The sequence below is a fragment of the Mustela lutreola genome, chromosome 17 (assembly GCF_030435805.1).
Source record: "Mustela lutreola isolate mMusLut2 chromosome 17, mMusLut2.pri, whole genome shotgun sequence".
NCBI classification, from domain to species: Eukaryota; Metazoa; Chordata; class Mammalia; order Carnivora; family Mustelidae; genus Mustela; species Mustela lutreola.
The window spans coordinates 1701577-1718122 of NC_081306.1; the positions used below are offsets into that span (position 1 = coordinate 1701577).

The window sequence follows — 16546 nt, forward strand, 5'->3', positions numbered from 1 at the left end:
CTTAGATCCCACCCCGAGAGCCACAGTGCAAGGTTCTGGAAGGGCCTTCTCGGGCTAGAACCCCACCCCACCCACCCCCACCCCCGATGGGGTCACGCTTCATGCTCTTAAGCACCACACAGTACGGGCCCTCAGACACTCTCTTCCCCTTTCCTGGGGACAGCAGAAGCCGTGTGGGCTCTGTGGACTGGCGATGGGGAAACCGGAGAGGCGTGACCACCAAGTCACAGTCATCCACTTGCCAATTTCCCTTGTAAAAAGAGCACTTTTCACATGCCAGACCCTTTCCTAAGCCCTCGTAATGCTGTAGCTCACTTACACCCCTCCCCCCCCGATGACCTTGAGGTAGGTATTATCTTTGTTTTCCACAGAAGTAAACTGAAGCACATGGAGGGTAAGTAACAGACTCAAGGTCACACAGCAGCCAAGTGGGAAACCCACGGAGTCCAGAGCCTGTGACCCCCAGCAGGGTGCTCTGCTATCTCCCTTGACCTCGGGCTGCTATGGATCTTTATCCAGGAAGATGGCACAGTCCCTTCCAGGGCCATGCCCTGTGGCTGGGGCCCAGTGCTGGCCCCTGGCCCCCAGCCCAGCCGCTTGGCAACACCCGTTGGTTTCATGAATGTTTAGGGAATGTCAATAATTTTGAGTGACTTCTGTGTCCAGGCCCCTGTCTCTCCTGCCTGACCAAAACTTAAGAGCAGCTTGAACTCAGTCCTAGAAAGTTAGAGCAAGGAGGAAGCTTATAGTGAGAGAACCTCAAGTCCAATTCCTTTCTGGACACATGGGTAAACTGAGGCCCAGGCAGCAGCCCTCCCCCCAGAGTCCTCAGCAATGCCTGGGCCTAGGGCCTTGGACTTTTGCTCCCGAGCAAGTGGGACAATTAAAAACAAGTTTTTGGTGGTTGCCTCCTTCTAGCACAATGAGGGGTCACAGGATGGAGCCCAGAGTAAAACCGGGGCCAGGCTGGGATGCTCTGGCTTCAGGATTCGGATTCACCTTCCCACTTCGCCCCAGAGGGACACTGCTCTGTGCTGTCCTAACTTGGCCATGGCGGAGGCAAGGAACACCCACGGGTGCAAAACACATACAGACGGAGGTCACACTCTGGGCAAACATTTTCTGGTCTCCGCCCTGGGCTTGCAAAGCCCAGATACCTACAGGAGGGGCTGGCAGGTCCCGTAAAGGAGTGAGCAGGCCAGGGGAGGCCCCCGGTGAGCTGGAGGGCAGGTGCCCTAAAGAAGGCGGTGATTCTTTGGCTCTGGCCTGGGAAGGCCACATCTGATTCTTCAAGAGGATCCAAAAATCAGAACTCGTCTATGAAATCGTATGTTGTTTTCCAACGCTGGCAACAAATGCAAACACGAGAAGAACACTGTTTGGATCACTGTTTGGAGAACCAGAACACTGGAAGCTGTATTTTACCGCAGGTCCCGTACCAAGTGCCGGTCTCTAGTATGGACAAAGCTGCTGCGGCGTAGACAAGACAGACCTGGCTCCATCTCCTGGGGCCCAGGGTCTAGATGCGGAGACGACGTCTCCCAGCACCCCAGGACGTGTCCTACAGTCTCCAAGCTGCCAGCCATCAGCCAGTCCAACTCAGCTCTGCACTCTGGGTCAGGCCAGTTCAGGTCAAATGGGGAGGTCGAGGCAGAAAGCTGCTTCTGAGCCATCCTGTGGTGGGGCCTCTCAAGTGGAGGCACCAGTCCCAGAGGAGGGAGGGAGTCAGAGGACACAGGGGGAGGAGCCAGAAGTAGAAGATGGTGACTGGGAAGTGACAGCTGATGCCACAAACGGCTCGGACTTGTGCTCAATTCCAGATTCAGGGGAAGCCACTGCAGGTTAAGGAGGAGGGGCGATCTACTCTCTGTCCCCCTCCGGCCTTCTGATGGTTTTCCCTAGTCACAGTGACTCCAATCTCTGCAGTTCGGCCTCTCACTCCACACCTTGCCTGTGGGTCACATGATCAGACCCTGGGCTCCGCTGGAAATGAACTCCTTCACAGAGGGAGAAGACACACCTGGGTGCTCCTCGTGGCACAGCTGTGATCTGTCTCTACACTGCAGAGTGAGTGGCTTACTCTCTGTCATTATCTCGGGGAGATGCCACACGCTTGTCCAAGGTCACCCAGTCTTCAGAGCAGCTGGCTTCCCTATAGCTTGGGCTGATGGCACCTGCCTCGACTGTCCTTGAATTTGCAGGAGGGACTGCCAGAGGTCTGGCCCACAACACCCCCAACCTCTTCTCCTGCTGGTCACCTCCTCTCTCCTGGGTCAGTGCTAGTGGCCGGTGTGGTAGGGGCACTTGGTATTGAGAATGGGGGAGGAGAGGGGTCAGGCACCCAGGCTCAGGGCCCCCAAGGCTGCAGCAGGAGGATGAACAGGGGTTGCAAGTGCGGGGTCAGGACTGGTCAGCTAGACCTGACCAGTAGGACCAGGCCTACCTCCACTGGCCCAACCGCCAGTGGCCTGAGAGCAGCCCAGGGTCTCCTGACCTGGAGAGACCAGGAAAGAGAATCAGGACGATGTGGGGGAAAAAGCCCTTGCGTCCACAGCCTGGCACCTCACAGACACTAGCTAAAGGTTTGTTGAGTAAATAAATGAACAAAGAAACTCCCAGTGGGGCTACCTGTCCCAAGCCCTGCCTTCCCCAGCATCACCGCTTGCCTATGCAGGGCTGAGAGAAGAGACTGGGGGAACCCCAGCGGCCCGGAGTGTTCCCTCAGCAAGGTCCAGACCTTTCTCAGGACCTCTGATCCAGAATTTCAGGGTATGACATCCCCTGGGCCTCTCCTCTTCACATGAGCTGTGAGGCCTGGGGAGCAGGACCTCCCTGAGGGCCGGGCTGGGTGACTGCTGTGTACAGACTGGAAAGCTAAAGCAAGGACCTAGAATGGTCCTTTGGTTGTCCAGGACACACAGATCCAACCTGAGGTTTGGCCCTGGGAATTACGGAGGTCAGGAGAAGGGAAGGTCTTGGGCTTGCCAGCCATGGGGCACATGGGGACAGAAAGGTGCCCTGACCTGAAATGGCTTCTCCGTCCAGACTACCTCTCTTCCCCAGAAACCACTGCCTCACTTTGGAAAGAGCTTGCCCCCTCCTGCAAAACATACAAAGTATGACTTGGGGGACCCCCTCCTTGTGGCCTGGGCAGGGGTGGGCAATGGAATCACGGAGAAAATACAGGATTCCCACCCATTATCTCAAACACACCCCTTCCCTGCGCTCTCACAGACAAAGACACACACCCCAAAACCCGGCCATCACCCTAGGGCCACAGCCACAGGCCCCCTCACCCGTGGACATCCCCAAATCTTCCCTTCCCAGGGGGGACTTCACTTGGGAACTCAGCCTGCCCTTGGTGGGGGGGGGGGGGGATGTATACTCCAAGGACCCAGAGTCCAACAGCTCCTGGCTCACAGTTTTCGGAAGGGTGGGGGGGAGGCTGTCCACCGTCTGCCCTCCCTCCCTCTCCATGGCACGAGGGGCTCTACCACTACTCCCCCCTGGGGCCCGGGGGCAGCGCCCAAACCCCAGGGCTAGGGTGTGAGGTGGGGGAAGGGAGAGGAGGAGGGGGCGGCTCCTCCGAGCGAGACACAAAGAGACGTCCTTCAGCCTCGGCTCCATGGCGACGCTGGGGAGGGGGCAGTGTTCACCCAGGACTTCCTTCCCCACCTGCAGGGTTAGGGACCTCGGCGGCCACTCACCTGGGCCCGGCTTACCTGGGCTGGGGCCGCGGGGACGCCGCGGCGGGGGGCCTGGGCGCCGTGTCGGTTTCCGTCCGCCCGGCCCGGGGGGGCTCAGGGCGCCACAACCATAGGCTGGGATGCGAAGGGCGCCGCGAGGGGCTCAGTCGCCCGAGTCCTGGAGCTTTGGGAGGGGGGGCCCCGAGGCCTCCTGCTGGTGAGGGATAGCTCTCGCGCTGTCCTCAGTTCCCTAGATTTGGGGTTCCTGTGGACCGGAATTTGGGGGGTGTAGGAACCCCCTGATCTAGGGGCGTTCTGAGCTGGGTCTTCGTGTCTTGAGGTGTGGAGTTGTAACGACCAGGTTCTTGACCGGGGGGGGGGGGGGCGGTGTCCCAGCAATCCCGGACGGGGGGGGTCACTGCGTTCTAGGTCTTGGGGGGGCCAGATCGAAGAGGGGGAGTCTTAGCCGTACCGTAGGGAGGTCACTCTCTTCTGAATACCGAGGAAGTCTCCGCTTTCCCCAGCTGGGGAGTCGCTTTCTGCTGGATCTGGAGGGGTCTCCCGCTTTCTTGGGGGTCTCTGGGTCCTGGAGGCGGTGGGGGGGATCCCCGCGCTCCCCGGCTGCGGGGGCTTGCCGAGTCCGGGCCACCGGCAGGAACTGGGAGGTAGCCCCTCAGCCGCTGGGGGGCTCCGCTGCCACCGCTACGAGCAGCCCGGCCCTGCGGTCCCGGACCCCGGCCTGGTCCGGGCTCTGGCTGCGGCTCCCGCCTGCGATCCGCCCGGTGCTCGGGCCCCGGCCCCGGCGCCCGCCCGGGCAGCGCTCCATCGCTGCATCGCGGCTCCGCCCTCTGGCCCGCGCGCACCTGCCCGCCTGGCCCGCGGCTCCGCCCTCCGGCTCGCGCGCCGCCGCCCGCCCCTTTGTCCGCCCCGCTTGGCGCGCGCTCTCGCGCACGCGCACTCACCTCGGCGCGCGCTCGCCCTCCCGCCGCGCCCTCCCGCCGCGCGCCGCGGGGCGCAGATTCTCCCCGCGCCGGAGGAGCAGCGCGCGGCGCCCCACCCCGCCTTCCGGCCGCGCAGGGTCCTAGCGCCCGTGGGTTCCCTCTCCATCTCCCCCCCCCCCTCCCCCGTCTTTTCTAGGTCAGAGCCCACGGGGGGCGAGAACGAGGTTAGAGAGGACTCGGGGGAGTCTGAGAGGGTCACCTGCTCCAGCTTCCCGGCCCCTGCGGGACCAGACTGCCCCAGACTGTCCCAGTCTGTTCTTGTGGGGCGGAGCATGGCTCCGTTTGGGGGGGGGGGGGACAGCCTAGCTCTGCAATCGCGGGTGTGCGCTCATTCATTCGTCAGTGTGTCCTGTCTGTCCGCCCACCCACCCATCCATCCATCCGTCCTCTTTCGAGCAAGACTTCGGAAAACTACCAGTCTACTCCGGGAAGAGGTCGTGAACTGGGGCCTCGGGGGCTCTATCCAGTCCAGGTCGTGTTTGGGACCCCCTGGGTGAACAGTCAGCGACCCATCTGGGAGGCAGCCGAGGGGCCCAGTGCTGACCGGAGAGAAGAGAGGTCAGGGGATTCCAAACGGAGGGAGCGGCGTGCAGAGGCACTGCCGGGGTGTGAGGAAGCAGCCTTGTCTGATGCTGGTGTTTGGGGCCCAGAAGGAAGACGGTGGCGCTGAGACAGGGATCGCTCCTGCTCCCAGGCCCTATTTCCCTTCCTTCTCAGACTCGTCCACGCAGCCCCAGACACACATTAGTGCAAAAGCCCAACACATCCTGCACCTTCCCTGTTTCTTCCTTTGTTCAGGCTGTTTTCTCCACCCAGCATACTCTTCACAACCACCCTGTGTCTAGATCTTTAGAACAAGGGATGACAGGCTCGAAGATCTACCGATCGCATAAATTAGGGGCTGGGGTCAGGTATCCGGTGATAGGAAGTGGTGAGATGTGGCAAACTGGAGCGTCCTGGGCCTGTAAGGACAGATGACCTTCCAAGAGAAGCAGGAAATCCATATTCGGACATAACGTCTTCCGATGTTCTGGTATTCAAAACCCAATCCCCACGTTTGGAAATAGTGAATGGGCCAAATGAAATGTGTTTCGGGGCCAAATCTAGACCATGGGCCATCATTTTGCAAATTCTGCTTCTGAGAGTATTGCCTAAGTTCCCTGCTTTTCTCCTTCCTGCTTCTGTCTCGATGCTTTTGTTCTAGAATCCAAGTACTGGAGGACCATCAGCTCTGTAAAGCACTATGTGGGTTGGGTTGCTTCTCTCCATAATATGGCCAAGGATGTCCTGTTACTTCCAGGGCAAGAAATCTAACTTCCCTATCCTGGTGTTCAGACCCCGGAGCCTTGGGGGCCTCTACACTTCCCTAATGAGGTCCCCTCTGCTCCATTAAGCCTTGGCCTTAGCCAGTGTTCCTGGAATATGTGCTTTCTCAGATTTTCATGCCTTCTACCCTCGGTTTTCTTTGCACAGAATGTTTTTCTCCTCTTCTTTGTTCTCCACTCAAATTATCCGCACCCTCCCCAGGTTTCTTTTCTTTGTCTGCCTTTCCTCTCTCCCCACTCCGTGCCCTGCCCATGGTCCAGAGTTTCCAATTTCACCCTTTGTTCTACACCTCTCCCAGTAAGGCCTTATTGCCCCAAACAGACTAATGGAGGGGTCTAAGTTATGAGGCAGACAGAAGCAGGAGGCTAGAGAGGGAGAAAGAAGGAAGGAAATGTCTTCCTGTGTCTAGTACACGAGTCCCGGAACATTAGAATTTAGAGGGCGTTTTCCTCTTGTTACAGATGAGAAAACTGAGACCAAGAGAGGGACAGGAGCAGAATCTGGCCTGGAAATGCTCCCAGCCATGGTGATCCGAGGTTATCAAGTCCACCTGCTGCTTAAACCTTTCCTGATTCCTGGCCTGGGGATTTGATTTCCCACAATGCAATTAGATAATGTTTGCCAAAATGCACTGTGGGTATTCAAATCTCCCCCCTTCAGCGCCCCCCTCCTTCCCCGCCCCCCACTACCACTCCAAGCTCTGCAGGGTGAGAAGTCCCGGTCCTCAAAGGGGGCACACTCTTCTCAGGGGACACATCTAGGGTCCCCTTAAAGTTTAAGCTGCGGCTGTGGCCAGGTCACTTTGGGTTCCGTGTGCTTGGAACCAGCAGGCAAGAAGAGGAGTCACTTCCCTTCCCTGACCCTAATCTGTTTCTAGAAGTTACGAGAGAAGTACCCTGCTCAGTTACTAGAAGAAGGCGGGAATGCTTTTACAAAGTGGGAGCAGGGAGAAATACATGTGGAACCCCGTGATCCACAGGAGGGATCCACTGGTGATGGTGACCAAGAGTTTTGTTTTCTTCTAGCTGATCCCAGACCATGACTCAGTGCCTTGAAGACAAGAAGGAGTCCAGTTCCCTAGAGACACAGAGCTTCCCTCCTGGGCGTCTGGGGATCAAGGACTTCCCACTGGCGTCATCAAAACTTTCTTAGCATTCTTATCACCCCTTCCTTCCTTCGATTCCTCTTCCAAGCACTGGATCTCTCTAACCTGATGGTTCACCCCCCAGCCTCCTCTGGCTCCCGTCTGGTTTCCCTGCCCAAGCATTTTCCCCGGTAAGATACCCGCTTGCAATATCTCACCCCATCCTTGGTCCTCTTCTTGGAGGAATGAACCCATCACAACATATTTGAAGGGAGGAACTAAAACAACTATTTGTTATGCTGCTTTCCCTTTTCCTTGACACCTGGGGATAAGCCGCTCCTGCCAGCTCGCAGTTTTGTATCCACAGCAATGCCACCCTTCAGAGAGCATCTTCATGGGTGTGATCTGGGCAGTAGAACCCAAGATCAAACTTGGCTAGGATTTCCATAACAGCACAGAAGAAACGTCAGAAAAAGGGTGTCCATTTAGGTTTTCTCTGCCTGGGGATGGGGGGTGTGTCCTCATGCCCCCAGGCAGGCAGTTTGCCACTCCCTGCTCAGGGAGGCTTGAGGGGCCAGAAATCCATCCCAGGACGTCCCTTTGGCTACATCACTGATGTGTTCACCGATGTGGCAAAGTTTCCGCTACTGCTGGGGACTGGGGAAGGAATGAAAACAGAGCCCCTGTCCTCTAGGATATAGACATCTCGTTTCAAACCAGATGAGTTTGGGTAACTACTAGCTGGACTGAAACTGACGTGTCGCCATTTTGGAAGTCCCCACGCTGGGGAAAAATGATGGCATTTGGGGATTTTCCCAGTGTGGTATATGTTCTGTGATGCTCCTTATTGTTCATGTCCCCCTGTCATGACAAAGAGAAGGCATTCCTGGCTTGCTGGTCCACCTTACGATAGTATAGGAAGCGCCCTCTGCCCTCATGGCCGCCATCATGCCCAGGGCACTGCCCCTGGTGACCCGCTTATCCATACGGCCAGAGATCCTGCTGGCACCGGCGACTAAGTGGTTCAGAGAGCAGATCAGGTTTAGGAAGCTGAAGACCACGGTGACATTCTGAGCAAAGGTTACGGAAGCCCTTCACAGCCAGGAACAAGAGCCTCCAGCGCCCCTGGGAGACACAAGTCAAGCTATTGCCAATAACGAAAAACCAACAGTTCCACCAGAACCCAAGATGGATCCGAAGGAAGACAGGAGGGGAGCCCGGGATGGACAGCAGCTGGAGGTGAACGATCTTTAAATCCCTCATTACCTTTTCGGAGAATATATTCTGAAGTGAGAAACACAGTGTTCCGGCAAGAGTCCTGATGAGCTCTCCACCTCCCGTGTCGAAATACAAAGTCTGTGACCGTAGCCAGCAGGATGCCACTGATGATGGAAGTACAGTATAATGGCAGTGCAGAGAGGAAAGAACCTTGCTCCTTTATGACATTGCCGAGCTGCTGAGTTGTACTTGGAGCAGCTTTGAAGGCAATTCTCCTCGTAGCTGAAAGCTTGCCAACGGATATGAGGATAGCTCTAAAATGGTCAGAGTGGTTGCTCCTGGAGATGGAATCTAGGAAATGGGCCTGGGGTCGGGGTAGATAATGGGAACTCATTTTTCTGTGTCATGTTTTCTTCTTCCTTCCTTCCTTCCTTCCTTTCGTTCATTAAAAACAGTGGGCACAGAGTTGGGGAGCACCTGGGTGGCTCAGTGGACTGGGCATCTGACTCTTGGTTACTCCTCAGGTCATGATCCTATGGATCCCAGGACTGAGGCGGGCTTTGGGCTCTGTGCTCAGTGGAGAGTCTGCTTGAAGATTCTCTCCCTCTGACCCTCCCCCCGACTACTGCTAGTGTGTGTGTGTGTGTGTGTGTGTGTGTTTGTGTGCTCTCTCTCTCTCTCTCTCAAATGAGTAAATAAATCTTTTTAAAAAATATCTGACACAGGGGCTCAGTGTGTTAAAGCCTCTGCCTTCCGGTTGGGTCATGATCTCAGGGTCCTGGGATGGAGCCCCGCATCGGGCTCTCTGCTCAAGCAGGGAGCCTGCTTCCTCCTCTCTCTCTGCCTGCCTCTCTGCCTACTTGTGATCTCTGTCAAATAAATAAATAAATAAATAATCTTTAAAAATATATATCTGACACAAATATAACAAAATATTACCGTTGGTTCTAGCTGTGGATACGCACAGGTTTCTACATCTCTGTATTTTTCTCTTACGATTTTCAAAATAGTTTAAAATTACTCAGTGGAAGTCTTTTTATTTACTTATTTTTTTCGAAATTATTTATTTTATTATTTTTTTAAGATTTATCTAGTTGAGAGATTATTTGTTTGAGAAGCAGACTCCCCGCTGAGCAGAGAGCCCAATGTGGGACTCGATCTCAGGACCCTGAGATTTCAGGACCCAGGCTTTCCAGTGGAAGTCTTTTTAAATGGGATCTGGTGGTGGTGGGGATTAAGAAAAGAGGGGCGCCTGGGTGGCTCAGTCAGTTAAGCCTCTGCCTTCATCTCAGGTCATGATCTCAGGATCCTGGGATTGAGCCCCGCCTTGGGTTCCCTGTTTAGCAGGGAGCCTGCTTCTCCCTCTGCCTCCGTTGCTGTCCCCTGCTCATGTTCTCTCTCTCTAGATCACCCTCTCTCTCAACTAATTAATAAAATCTTAAAAAAAAAATAGATTTTGCAGAATGCGATTCTGTGTTTTCTAAAGCCAGATCCAGGAATTAGCTAGAATGACCTCCCCTCATATTCTCTGACAAACACAGGACTGGGCTGTAGTTGGGCTCCCTGACTCCCTGCACTCAGACCTGCTGCTTTCTTTCCGGGCTGGCTGGGGCTACTTCTCTGTCTGGGAAGTGGAGTGAGGATCTGATAGGTCCTCCCCACCCCCAAGCTTATGGCAGGGGAACAAGAAGCCGCCTCTGGAATCCTCAGAGCAGACACAGCAAAGCTACCCAGAGTTGGTTCAGTCCTAACTCCTTCCTCAGCAATTAATCACCAAAGCTATCCCCAGGAATCTAGGCATTTGGAAGGAAGCAAGTGCTGTTCAGTACACGATCCCCAGGGGTCTGGATTTCATGATGTCTTAGTTTGGGTTTCCCGGAAACAGACCCTGAGACAGTGATTGGAAAGGAAGTAGTTTATTTGGTAGGTAATCTCAGGGTGGGGAGCGGAGAAGCGAGCCAGGAAGGCGATGCCCGAGGGTTACCCAGGTGGGCAACAGGAAGTCCCACTGGGGAGCGCTCAGAGACAGAGTAGAATGTGCACCTAAGATGTTCAGACCATGCGTCCAGGACCATGTTCAGCTCCTGGATGTTGTCAGGATCCAGGGGAGCTGCGGCGGGGACGGGCAGGGCTGTGGATGTGAGCAGAGCAGCGGGATCAGATAACAGGGGTGAGGAGCACTGATGAGGAGGCTGGCAAGCAGTAGTGGGGGGGGCAGGAAGACACGGTTGAGACTGACCATGCCTGCCACCAAGATGAGCACTTACTGACGGGCCCTGGTGTCGGCTTAATGGTCATACAGTCCAAGTAGAGAGTCTAACTCTCTTATCCAGCATCAACTCTCTCCCGCATCTTTTAGCAACATTACCCCAATTTTCCCTTGGGGACCCGTATTCCTACACGTTAGGGGGTTCTCAGCAGCAGGAGGGGCTCATCTGTTGGGCCCTAGGAGTGGGTTTGTGACCCAGCGTGCACCAATCAATGTCTACCAGCCCCCTGGTCACGCTGATTATTTCTGAGATGGGTCTGTACCCCAAGCCAGGGCAATAGGATAGAACTCTCTTCCCACTGAACCAAAAGAGAGAGATATAAGTCTAGAGTTAGTGTTACCAGGGAGAACCTCTCAGAGGTTGAAGCCAAAACAGCAGAGGCAAGAGATGATGAGTCAAAATCCTCATACTATCATTTGAGCCCCTGGATCCAGCCATACCTGAAGGCTCTGGACTTTTTGAGTATGTAATCCCCTTAAAGTTCCTTTTGTGCTTGTCAGCTGGACATGGGTCTCTGCCACTTACAACCCTAAGTTCTTTATACTACGTATAAATGTGGGTTTCTGAAGTGTTAAAAAATACAGGGGTAAATGAATGATTCTGCCATCTGTTCCCATACTATTTCCTCAGCGTCCCAGGTTGTGAAAGGGAATTCTCAGAGGGAGCTCAACCTGCCCAGGAGCAGAGGTTTCGGATTCTGAGAGTCCACCTCCTGCTCCTGTTCTTGGGGTCACTGGAGGAGCTGGGTGGGTTCAGAGCTGAGCATGTTGTGGGTGGGTTCCTGGGCTGCCACGTGGGGTCTTTTTCTCTTTCAGGAACCTCTGGGTTCTAGGCCAAGGCATTCATTCATTCATTCACACTTGATAACGGGCACCTACCGGAAGGGGTCACTAGGATAAACAGGTGAGCTCCACAGACAATCCTTGCCTTCAGGAGCCTCTAGCCCAGTGGGGGAGACACTGTTCTAATCACCCCAATAAAGGGTCCAATTCTGACCAAGATCCGACTACAAAGGAGAGACAGAGGTCAGGACTTTCTGGAGGAGGTGACGGCTGCGCTGGATGGCAAGTGGGGCGCGGCGGCTATGTAGGGAAAGGCTGTCTAGGTGCTCAGACCCCTTCTCCCGCTTCCTGCTCACTGTTGGGTATCACCCCCCGTCTCTCCCCTAGAGCCCGCTCAGCAACCTGGGCACACCTCCTTTCCTCCACCTTGCAGAACTCATACCCCTCAACTCCGGGAAGCTCTGCTTTCTGTCTGGCCTGCGGCCTGCCTGCTGCGAGCACCGCCCACTGTCTTTGCTTTGGGCCCAGGGGAGGTGAAGAGCAGCTGAGCACCTTCCCCCAAGTACTTTTCGCCTCACCTCTCTTCTCGGGACTGATGTATTAGGCATCAAGGGTGTGCCGGGTACTTCCACGAGGCTAGGCCTTCCCCCAGATGGGGAAACTGAGGCACGGCACTAGAGGTCCTGAACTAGCAAGGCCAACCTCTTCCAGCCCTGGGGTAGGAATGGACGCTGTGTCCTTATGCCTTTAACCTCTCCCAGGCCAAGGGCTCTGCTCTGTAGGCAGCCTCCGTCCATTACTGGCACTCTCAGAGCCTCGCCTTGATTCCTGGGGATAGGGTGCTCTGGTCGCCCCCTCCCTTCCTCCAGCCCCCAGCCCTCAGGGGACCTCTGTCCAACCCTACCTGCTTATTTCACAAACACAGATTTGTGCCAGGCCAAGTCCTAAGCGTTGTGCACATATCAACTCATTCGAACCTCATGACAAGCGTGCAGTCACCTTGTTTCCAAGACACAGAATGGGGAGGCATTTGCTGAAGTTCACACCCTAGGTGGGGCTCAAACCCAGGCAGGCTCCAGAGTGCAGGCCCCCAGGCCCAGGCTGCCGAGCCCACCCATCTCCATCATGCCCTCCCCACCTCCTCCTCCAGTCCTACTCCACTCCAGCTCTTCCCAACTCTCTCCCCTTTGCCCTCCTCATCACAACTCCCCAATTTCTGTCAATTTCTGCCTATGACCTGCCGCCCTCCCCGGGTGGCGCCCGGTCTTGGCATCCTGGGGGTGATGGTGGGATTGGGGTCGGGGGAGTTCGCAGAGACACAGGGCAGAGGGGCCGGTGCTAGAAGGTCCCTGGCCACATCCGCTCCACGCCCTGCCTCGTGGAGGCTCGGCCGAGTCAGGGCCTGGCGGAGGTGGGCAGGGTGGGAGCAGGTCTGTAAGCCCTAATTAAGTCAGTTAATTAGGTGGGGAGGAAAAGCCTGTGGGAGTTAATGAGCTTGGCTAATTAAGTGGATCCTGGAGAATGGCTCAAATTCTAATGGCTAGGGAGGGATGGGGGCTCAGGCAGGATGGGGGGTGGGGATGATACGCCTGGTGCCTCTCAGGTGTCCCTCGGTCTGTCTACAGCCACCACGGGGGTCTGAGGCCACGACCAAGACCTGCAGTGACCATCAGGTTGTGCATCCAACCCCAGGGGCTGGTCTGAACTTACCCTCAAGGTCGGATGCCCTCACCAAGGTCCTATAAACTATTGACATCTGGGCCTGACGTCATTACTGAGGGCCGGTCCCCTGGTACCCATCTTTTGGGGGCTAAAGCCAGGTTCCCTTGGAACATTTTGGAGAATGGGGACAAAAATTGAGCCCTGACCCAGGAACCCTTCAGAACCACGATGACAAGCCCCACGGCAGGTCGGGCACCGTGACAGCCACGCACACGTCGCCCCTGCAGTTTAAGTCTGCAATGTGTGCCCCCGTCCCTGCTGTAAAGATGTGCGGGGGCTCTCGTCCCAGCTCGCAGATGTGGCAACTGAGGCCAGGGAGGAAGGAGCTGGCTCTGGCTCGTCCTCAGCCTCCTGCTCGCTGTGCAGGGCCCAAGGAATATTGTCTTCCAGGCCAGGGACCAGCTCTTCTAGGAGCCCCGGGCGCCTTCTCTTGCTGGAGCCCCATTTCTCTCTAATTGGGGGGTCCTGAATAACAGTCACCACCACCGCCTCCCCAGCTCTGGCGGGTAGAGCACTTAGTACTGGGGAGAGGTGAGCGCGTGATACCAGGGGAGCTGCAGAATGTGGGCCCTTGCTCAGAGAGCAGAGCTAAGCTCCGCCAGCTCCCTCTCGCAGCCCGTCCTGGTGGGTTTCTAGTTACTGTTCAGTGTCACGCTCCCCTGGGCATGGGGGGCCGCGCTGGCCAGTGCAGCCCCTCATCGGTGCCCGGGGCCCCTCCATTGCCTCCGCAGCATGGACCCTGACTGCACCCTGGGCACGCCCCCCCACCTTCTGCAAAGGACAGCAGTGGTGACTGCGTGAGGCCAGGAGCGGGCCGCTGAGAACCCACGCGGGGGATGCGGGCGGGCGGGGTGTCCCTTCAGACCTCACTCACAAATTCAAAGATGAAGCTCGTAAGATTGCAAGAGGTTCACGACAGGGCAGGAAACCCCAAGGTTGGGGCCCTGCGTGACCCACAATCTGGCAGTCTGCCCCGCCTCCCCGACCCCCGACCCCCCCCCCCCCCACTCGCTACCATTGTCTCCCTCATTTCTCCTGTTCCTTCGTGTCCTTATTCAATGACCAAGTATTTGTTGCGTGCCTCTGCCATCCAACAAACGGAACAGAACAGAATCCCGGTCGGGGGCAGGGAGACCAGGGAAGTCCTCACAGAGACGGTGACACTCCGGCAGAAACTTGAAGGTAAGGGAGGGAGCCCTGCGGATACGGGGCGGTGGGGGTGGGGTGGGTGGGCAGGGTACAGTAGGCCGGCCAGTGCAAAGGCCCTGGGGTCCGAGTGTGTTTGGGATGTCAGGAACCATGAAGAGGCTGGAACGGCAGGGGCGGAGATGAGAGGTAATGGGCCACCGTGTCTTTGGCTTTGATTCTTGAGCGCGGTGGGAGTCCTTGGAGGGTTTTGAGCCAAGGAGGGCTCACAGGCTCCCTCTAGCTGTTGTGGGGCAGACGGCCTCTGGGGGGGGGGGGCAAGAGGAGACAGGAGGAGGCTCCTGCACCCCGCTGGGGGAGAGGAGACAGCAGGTCGACCTGGGGCAGGAGGAGGAGAGGTGGGGAGACGCGGGGTGGGGTTCTGTGGACAGATTGGACAATGGAGGTGAGGGGTGTGGGGTTTACTCTGGGCACCTGGACCATCAATTTCCACGAACAGGTGAGAGCAGCTCTTGGGTCCCCAGTGTTCCTTGCCTTTGAGGATCCGCTGTCATTCTGCAGGGGGCGGGGGGCACTCCATCCTCCAGCTCTCCACTGCAACCTACCCCTGGCCAGCGGTGGCTCCTGAACTCTCCAGCACAGGCTCACAGACTGAGACGTTCGGAGCGGCCGGGGAGGGACCCTGGCTGGGGGACACGGCCTGAGCCGGGACAGTGGGGAACCAGAGAGTCCAGGCTCTACCTGCACGGTGGCCTCTTCGCCCCTGTGACCCACTCTGGCCATGTGGGAGTGTAAGCTCAGGCTCTTAGAGCCTCCGAGGTTTCGAGAGAAGTTGGAAATCCAGATCTGAGGATGGAATGCCCTGCTTTTCACAATACTGGCAAATCAGTGTTTCATGTCAGGGCGGGCTATGCCCCCATGTGGGCTGCTTCTGTGGGCCTTCTTCCCACGGCAACCTCTGCATCTGGAAATGCGGGTCCCCCTGGGGTGCGGCCTGACAGGTCAGATGTTGGCTGCTGTGGGCAGGAGCCGGGGAGGGGGGCAGATTGGAGAGGGGCTGGGAAGGAGCGCCCCTCCGAGCCCCTTGGGTACCAGGCAATGGCACTGCCCCAGGGATGATGTGGTTGTCAGGCTAGGGCAGCTGCTGGTTCCCGGGGCTCCCCCGAGGAGATAGGAAGGTACAGTGGCCGGAAGGGTGAGACCACGGCCAGGAATGAACCATCAGACGAGCAGCACTCCAGGGCAAGAGAACCAGCACGACTGAGCAGGCAGAGAAGGTGCCTGGGCTTCTCCTGTCCCTGCCCCTGCGACCACCTGCCCGAGCCCACCCAGCCTCGGCTCTCCCCCAGTATCATAAAACCCCTATTCATTTTCCTGGATCTGGGCTGGGTAAAGGGGCGGCCGGAGAAGCAGAGAGAGAGAGAGACAGAGGCGACAGCAAAACCTCCTCCAGCATCACGTCAGGTCAGCATCCCCCGGGGTGGCCCTGGGCGTCCGGGAACGACCTCGTTCATGCTGCCAACAGCCCCAGAAGGTTGGAGCCGTGGCTGCGCCCATTTTACGGCGGACGGAACTGGGTCACAGAGCACCTGAGTCACCTGGCCAAGGTCTCGGGGCCTTGGAAGTGGTGGGAACTGCCGTTAAATCCAGGGCTGTGTGGCTACCAGATCTGTAGCAGGAACCTAGGAGCTGCGCGATCAAGAGGCCAGAGCCTCCGGCCGCGACCTGCGGGACCCGTCCCTGATGTGTGAGCGCAGCGCCCCCTCTAGTGGCCGGTCTCGCACAGCGCAGGACGAACTGGGGGACTGTCTCGGCCTGTCTGTCCCTCACACACAGGCACACAGGCCCCTGCTTAGGATCTGGTCCTCCAGAGGAAGGCCACGCCACCCCCATCTTCAGCTCACCTACAGCGCAGGCCACGTGGAGCCGCCCTGACTCACCTGAGGCCCCTTATCCTGGTCAGACTTCACTAGGCTGTGCCCACCCCAGGGCACCTGTTGGCTGTCCCCCTGCGTGTGCCTCTCTCTCTCTCTCCGTGTCTGGGTCTCCTTGTCTCCACCTGCGGGTTTCTCCCAAACTCTACGGCATGTTATAATCTCCAGGGAAGCTTTAAAAAAGCATGATGTGCAGACCACACACCCAAGAGCAAATCGATCCGTTTCCTCTCGCCATCTTTAGGTTTGTGGGAGCAAACTTCCGGAGGTGGGAAGAAGGTAAAACTTTCAGGCAGCCGACAGCAGGCCTCTGGGTTCCCCAGGCTCGTCTGCTTCCAAGCTTACACCCTAGATCTCATAATGACCCCACGCCACGC

At 57.0% G+C, this 16546-nt stretch overlaps 1 protein-coding gene across 3 annotated transcripts in view; it reads right to left on the reverse strand.

Moving 5' to 3' along the window:
* SBK1 (SH3 domain binding kinase 1) overlaps window positions 1-16546 on the reverse strand; it is a 47415-nt gene that overhangs the window by 19699 nt on the left and 11170 nt on the right. The window contains exon 1 of one of the 3 annotated variants that reach the window (XM_059154723.1): window positions 3723-4549. The exons of 1 other annotated variant lie outside the window; for it this stretch is intronic. The gene's annotated coding sequence lies outside the window, so the exon portion shown is untranslated. Of the gene's footprint in view, window positions 1-3707; window positions 4550-16546 lie in introns of those variants that run through there. One more of the 3 variants, XM_059154724.1, reaches the window with a different exon arrangement.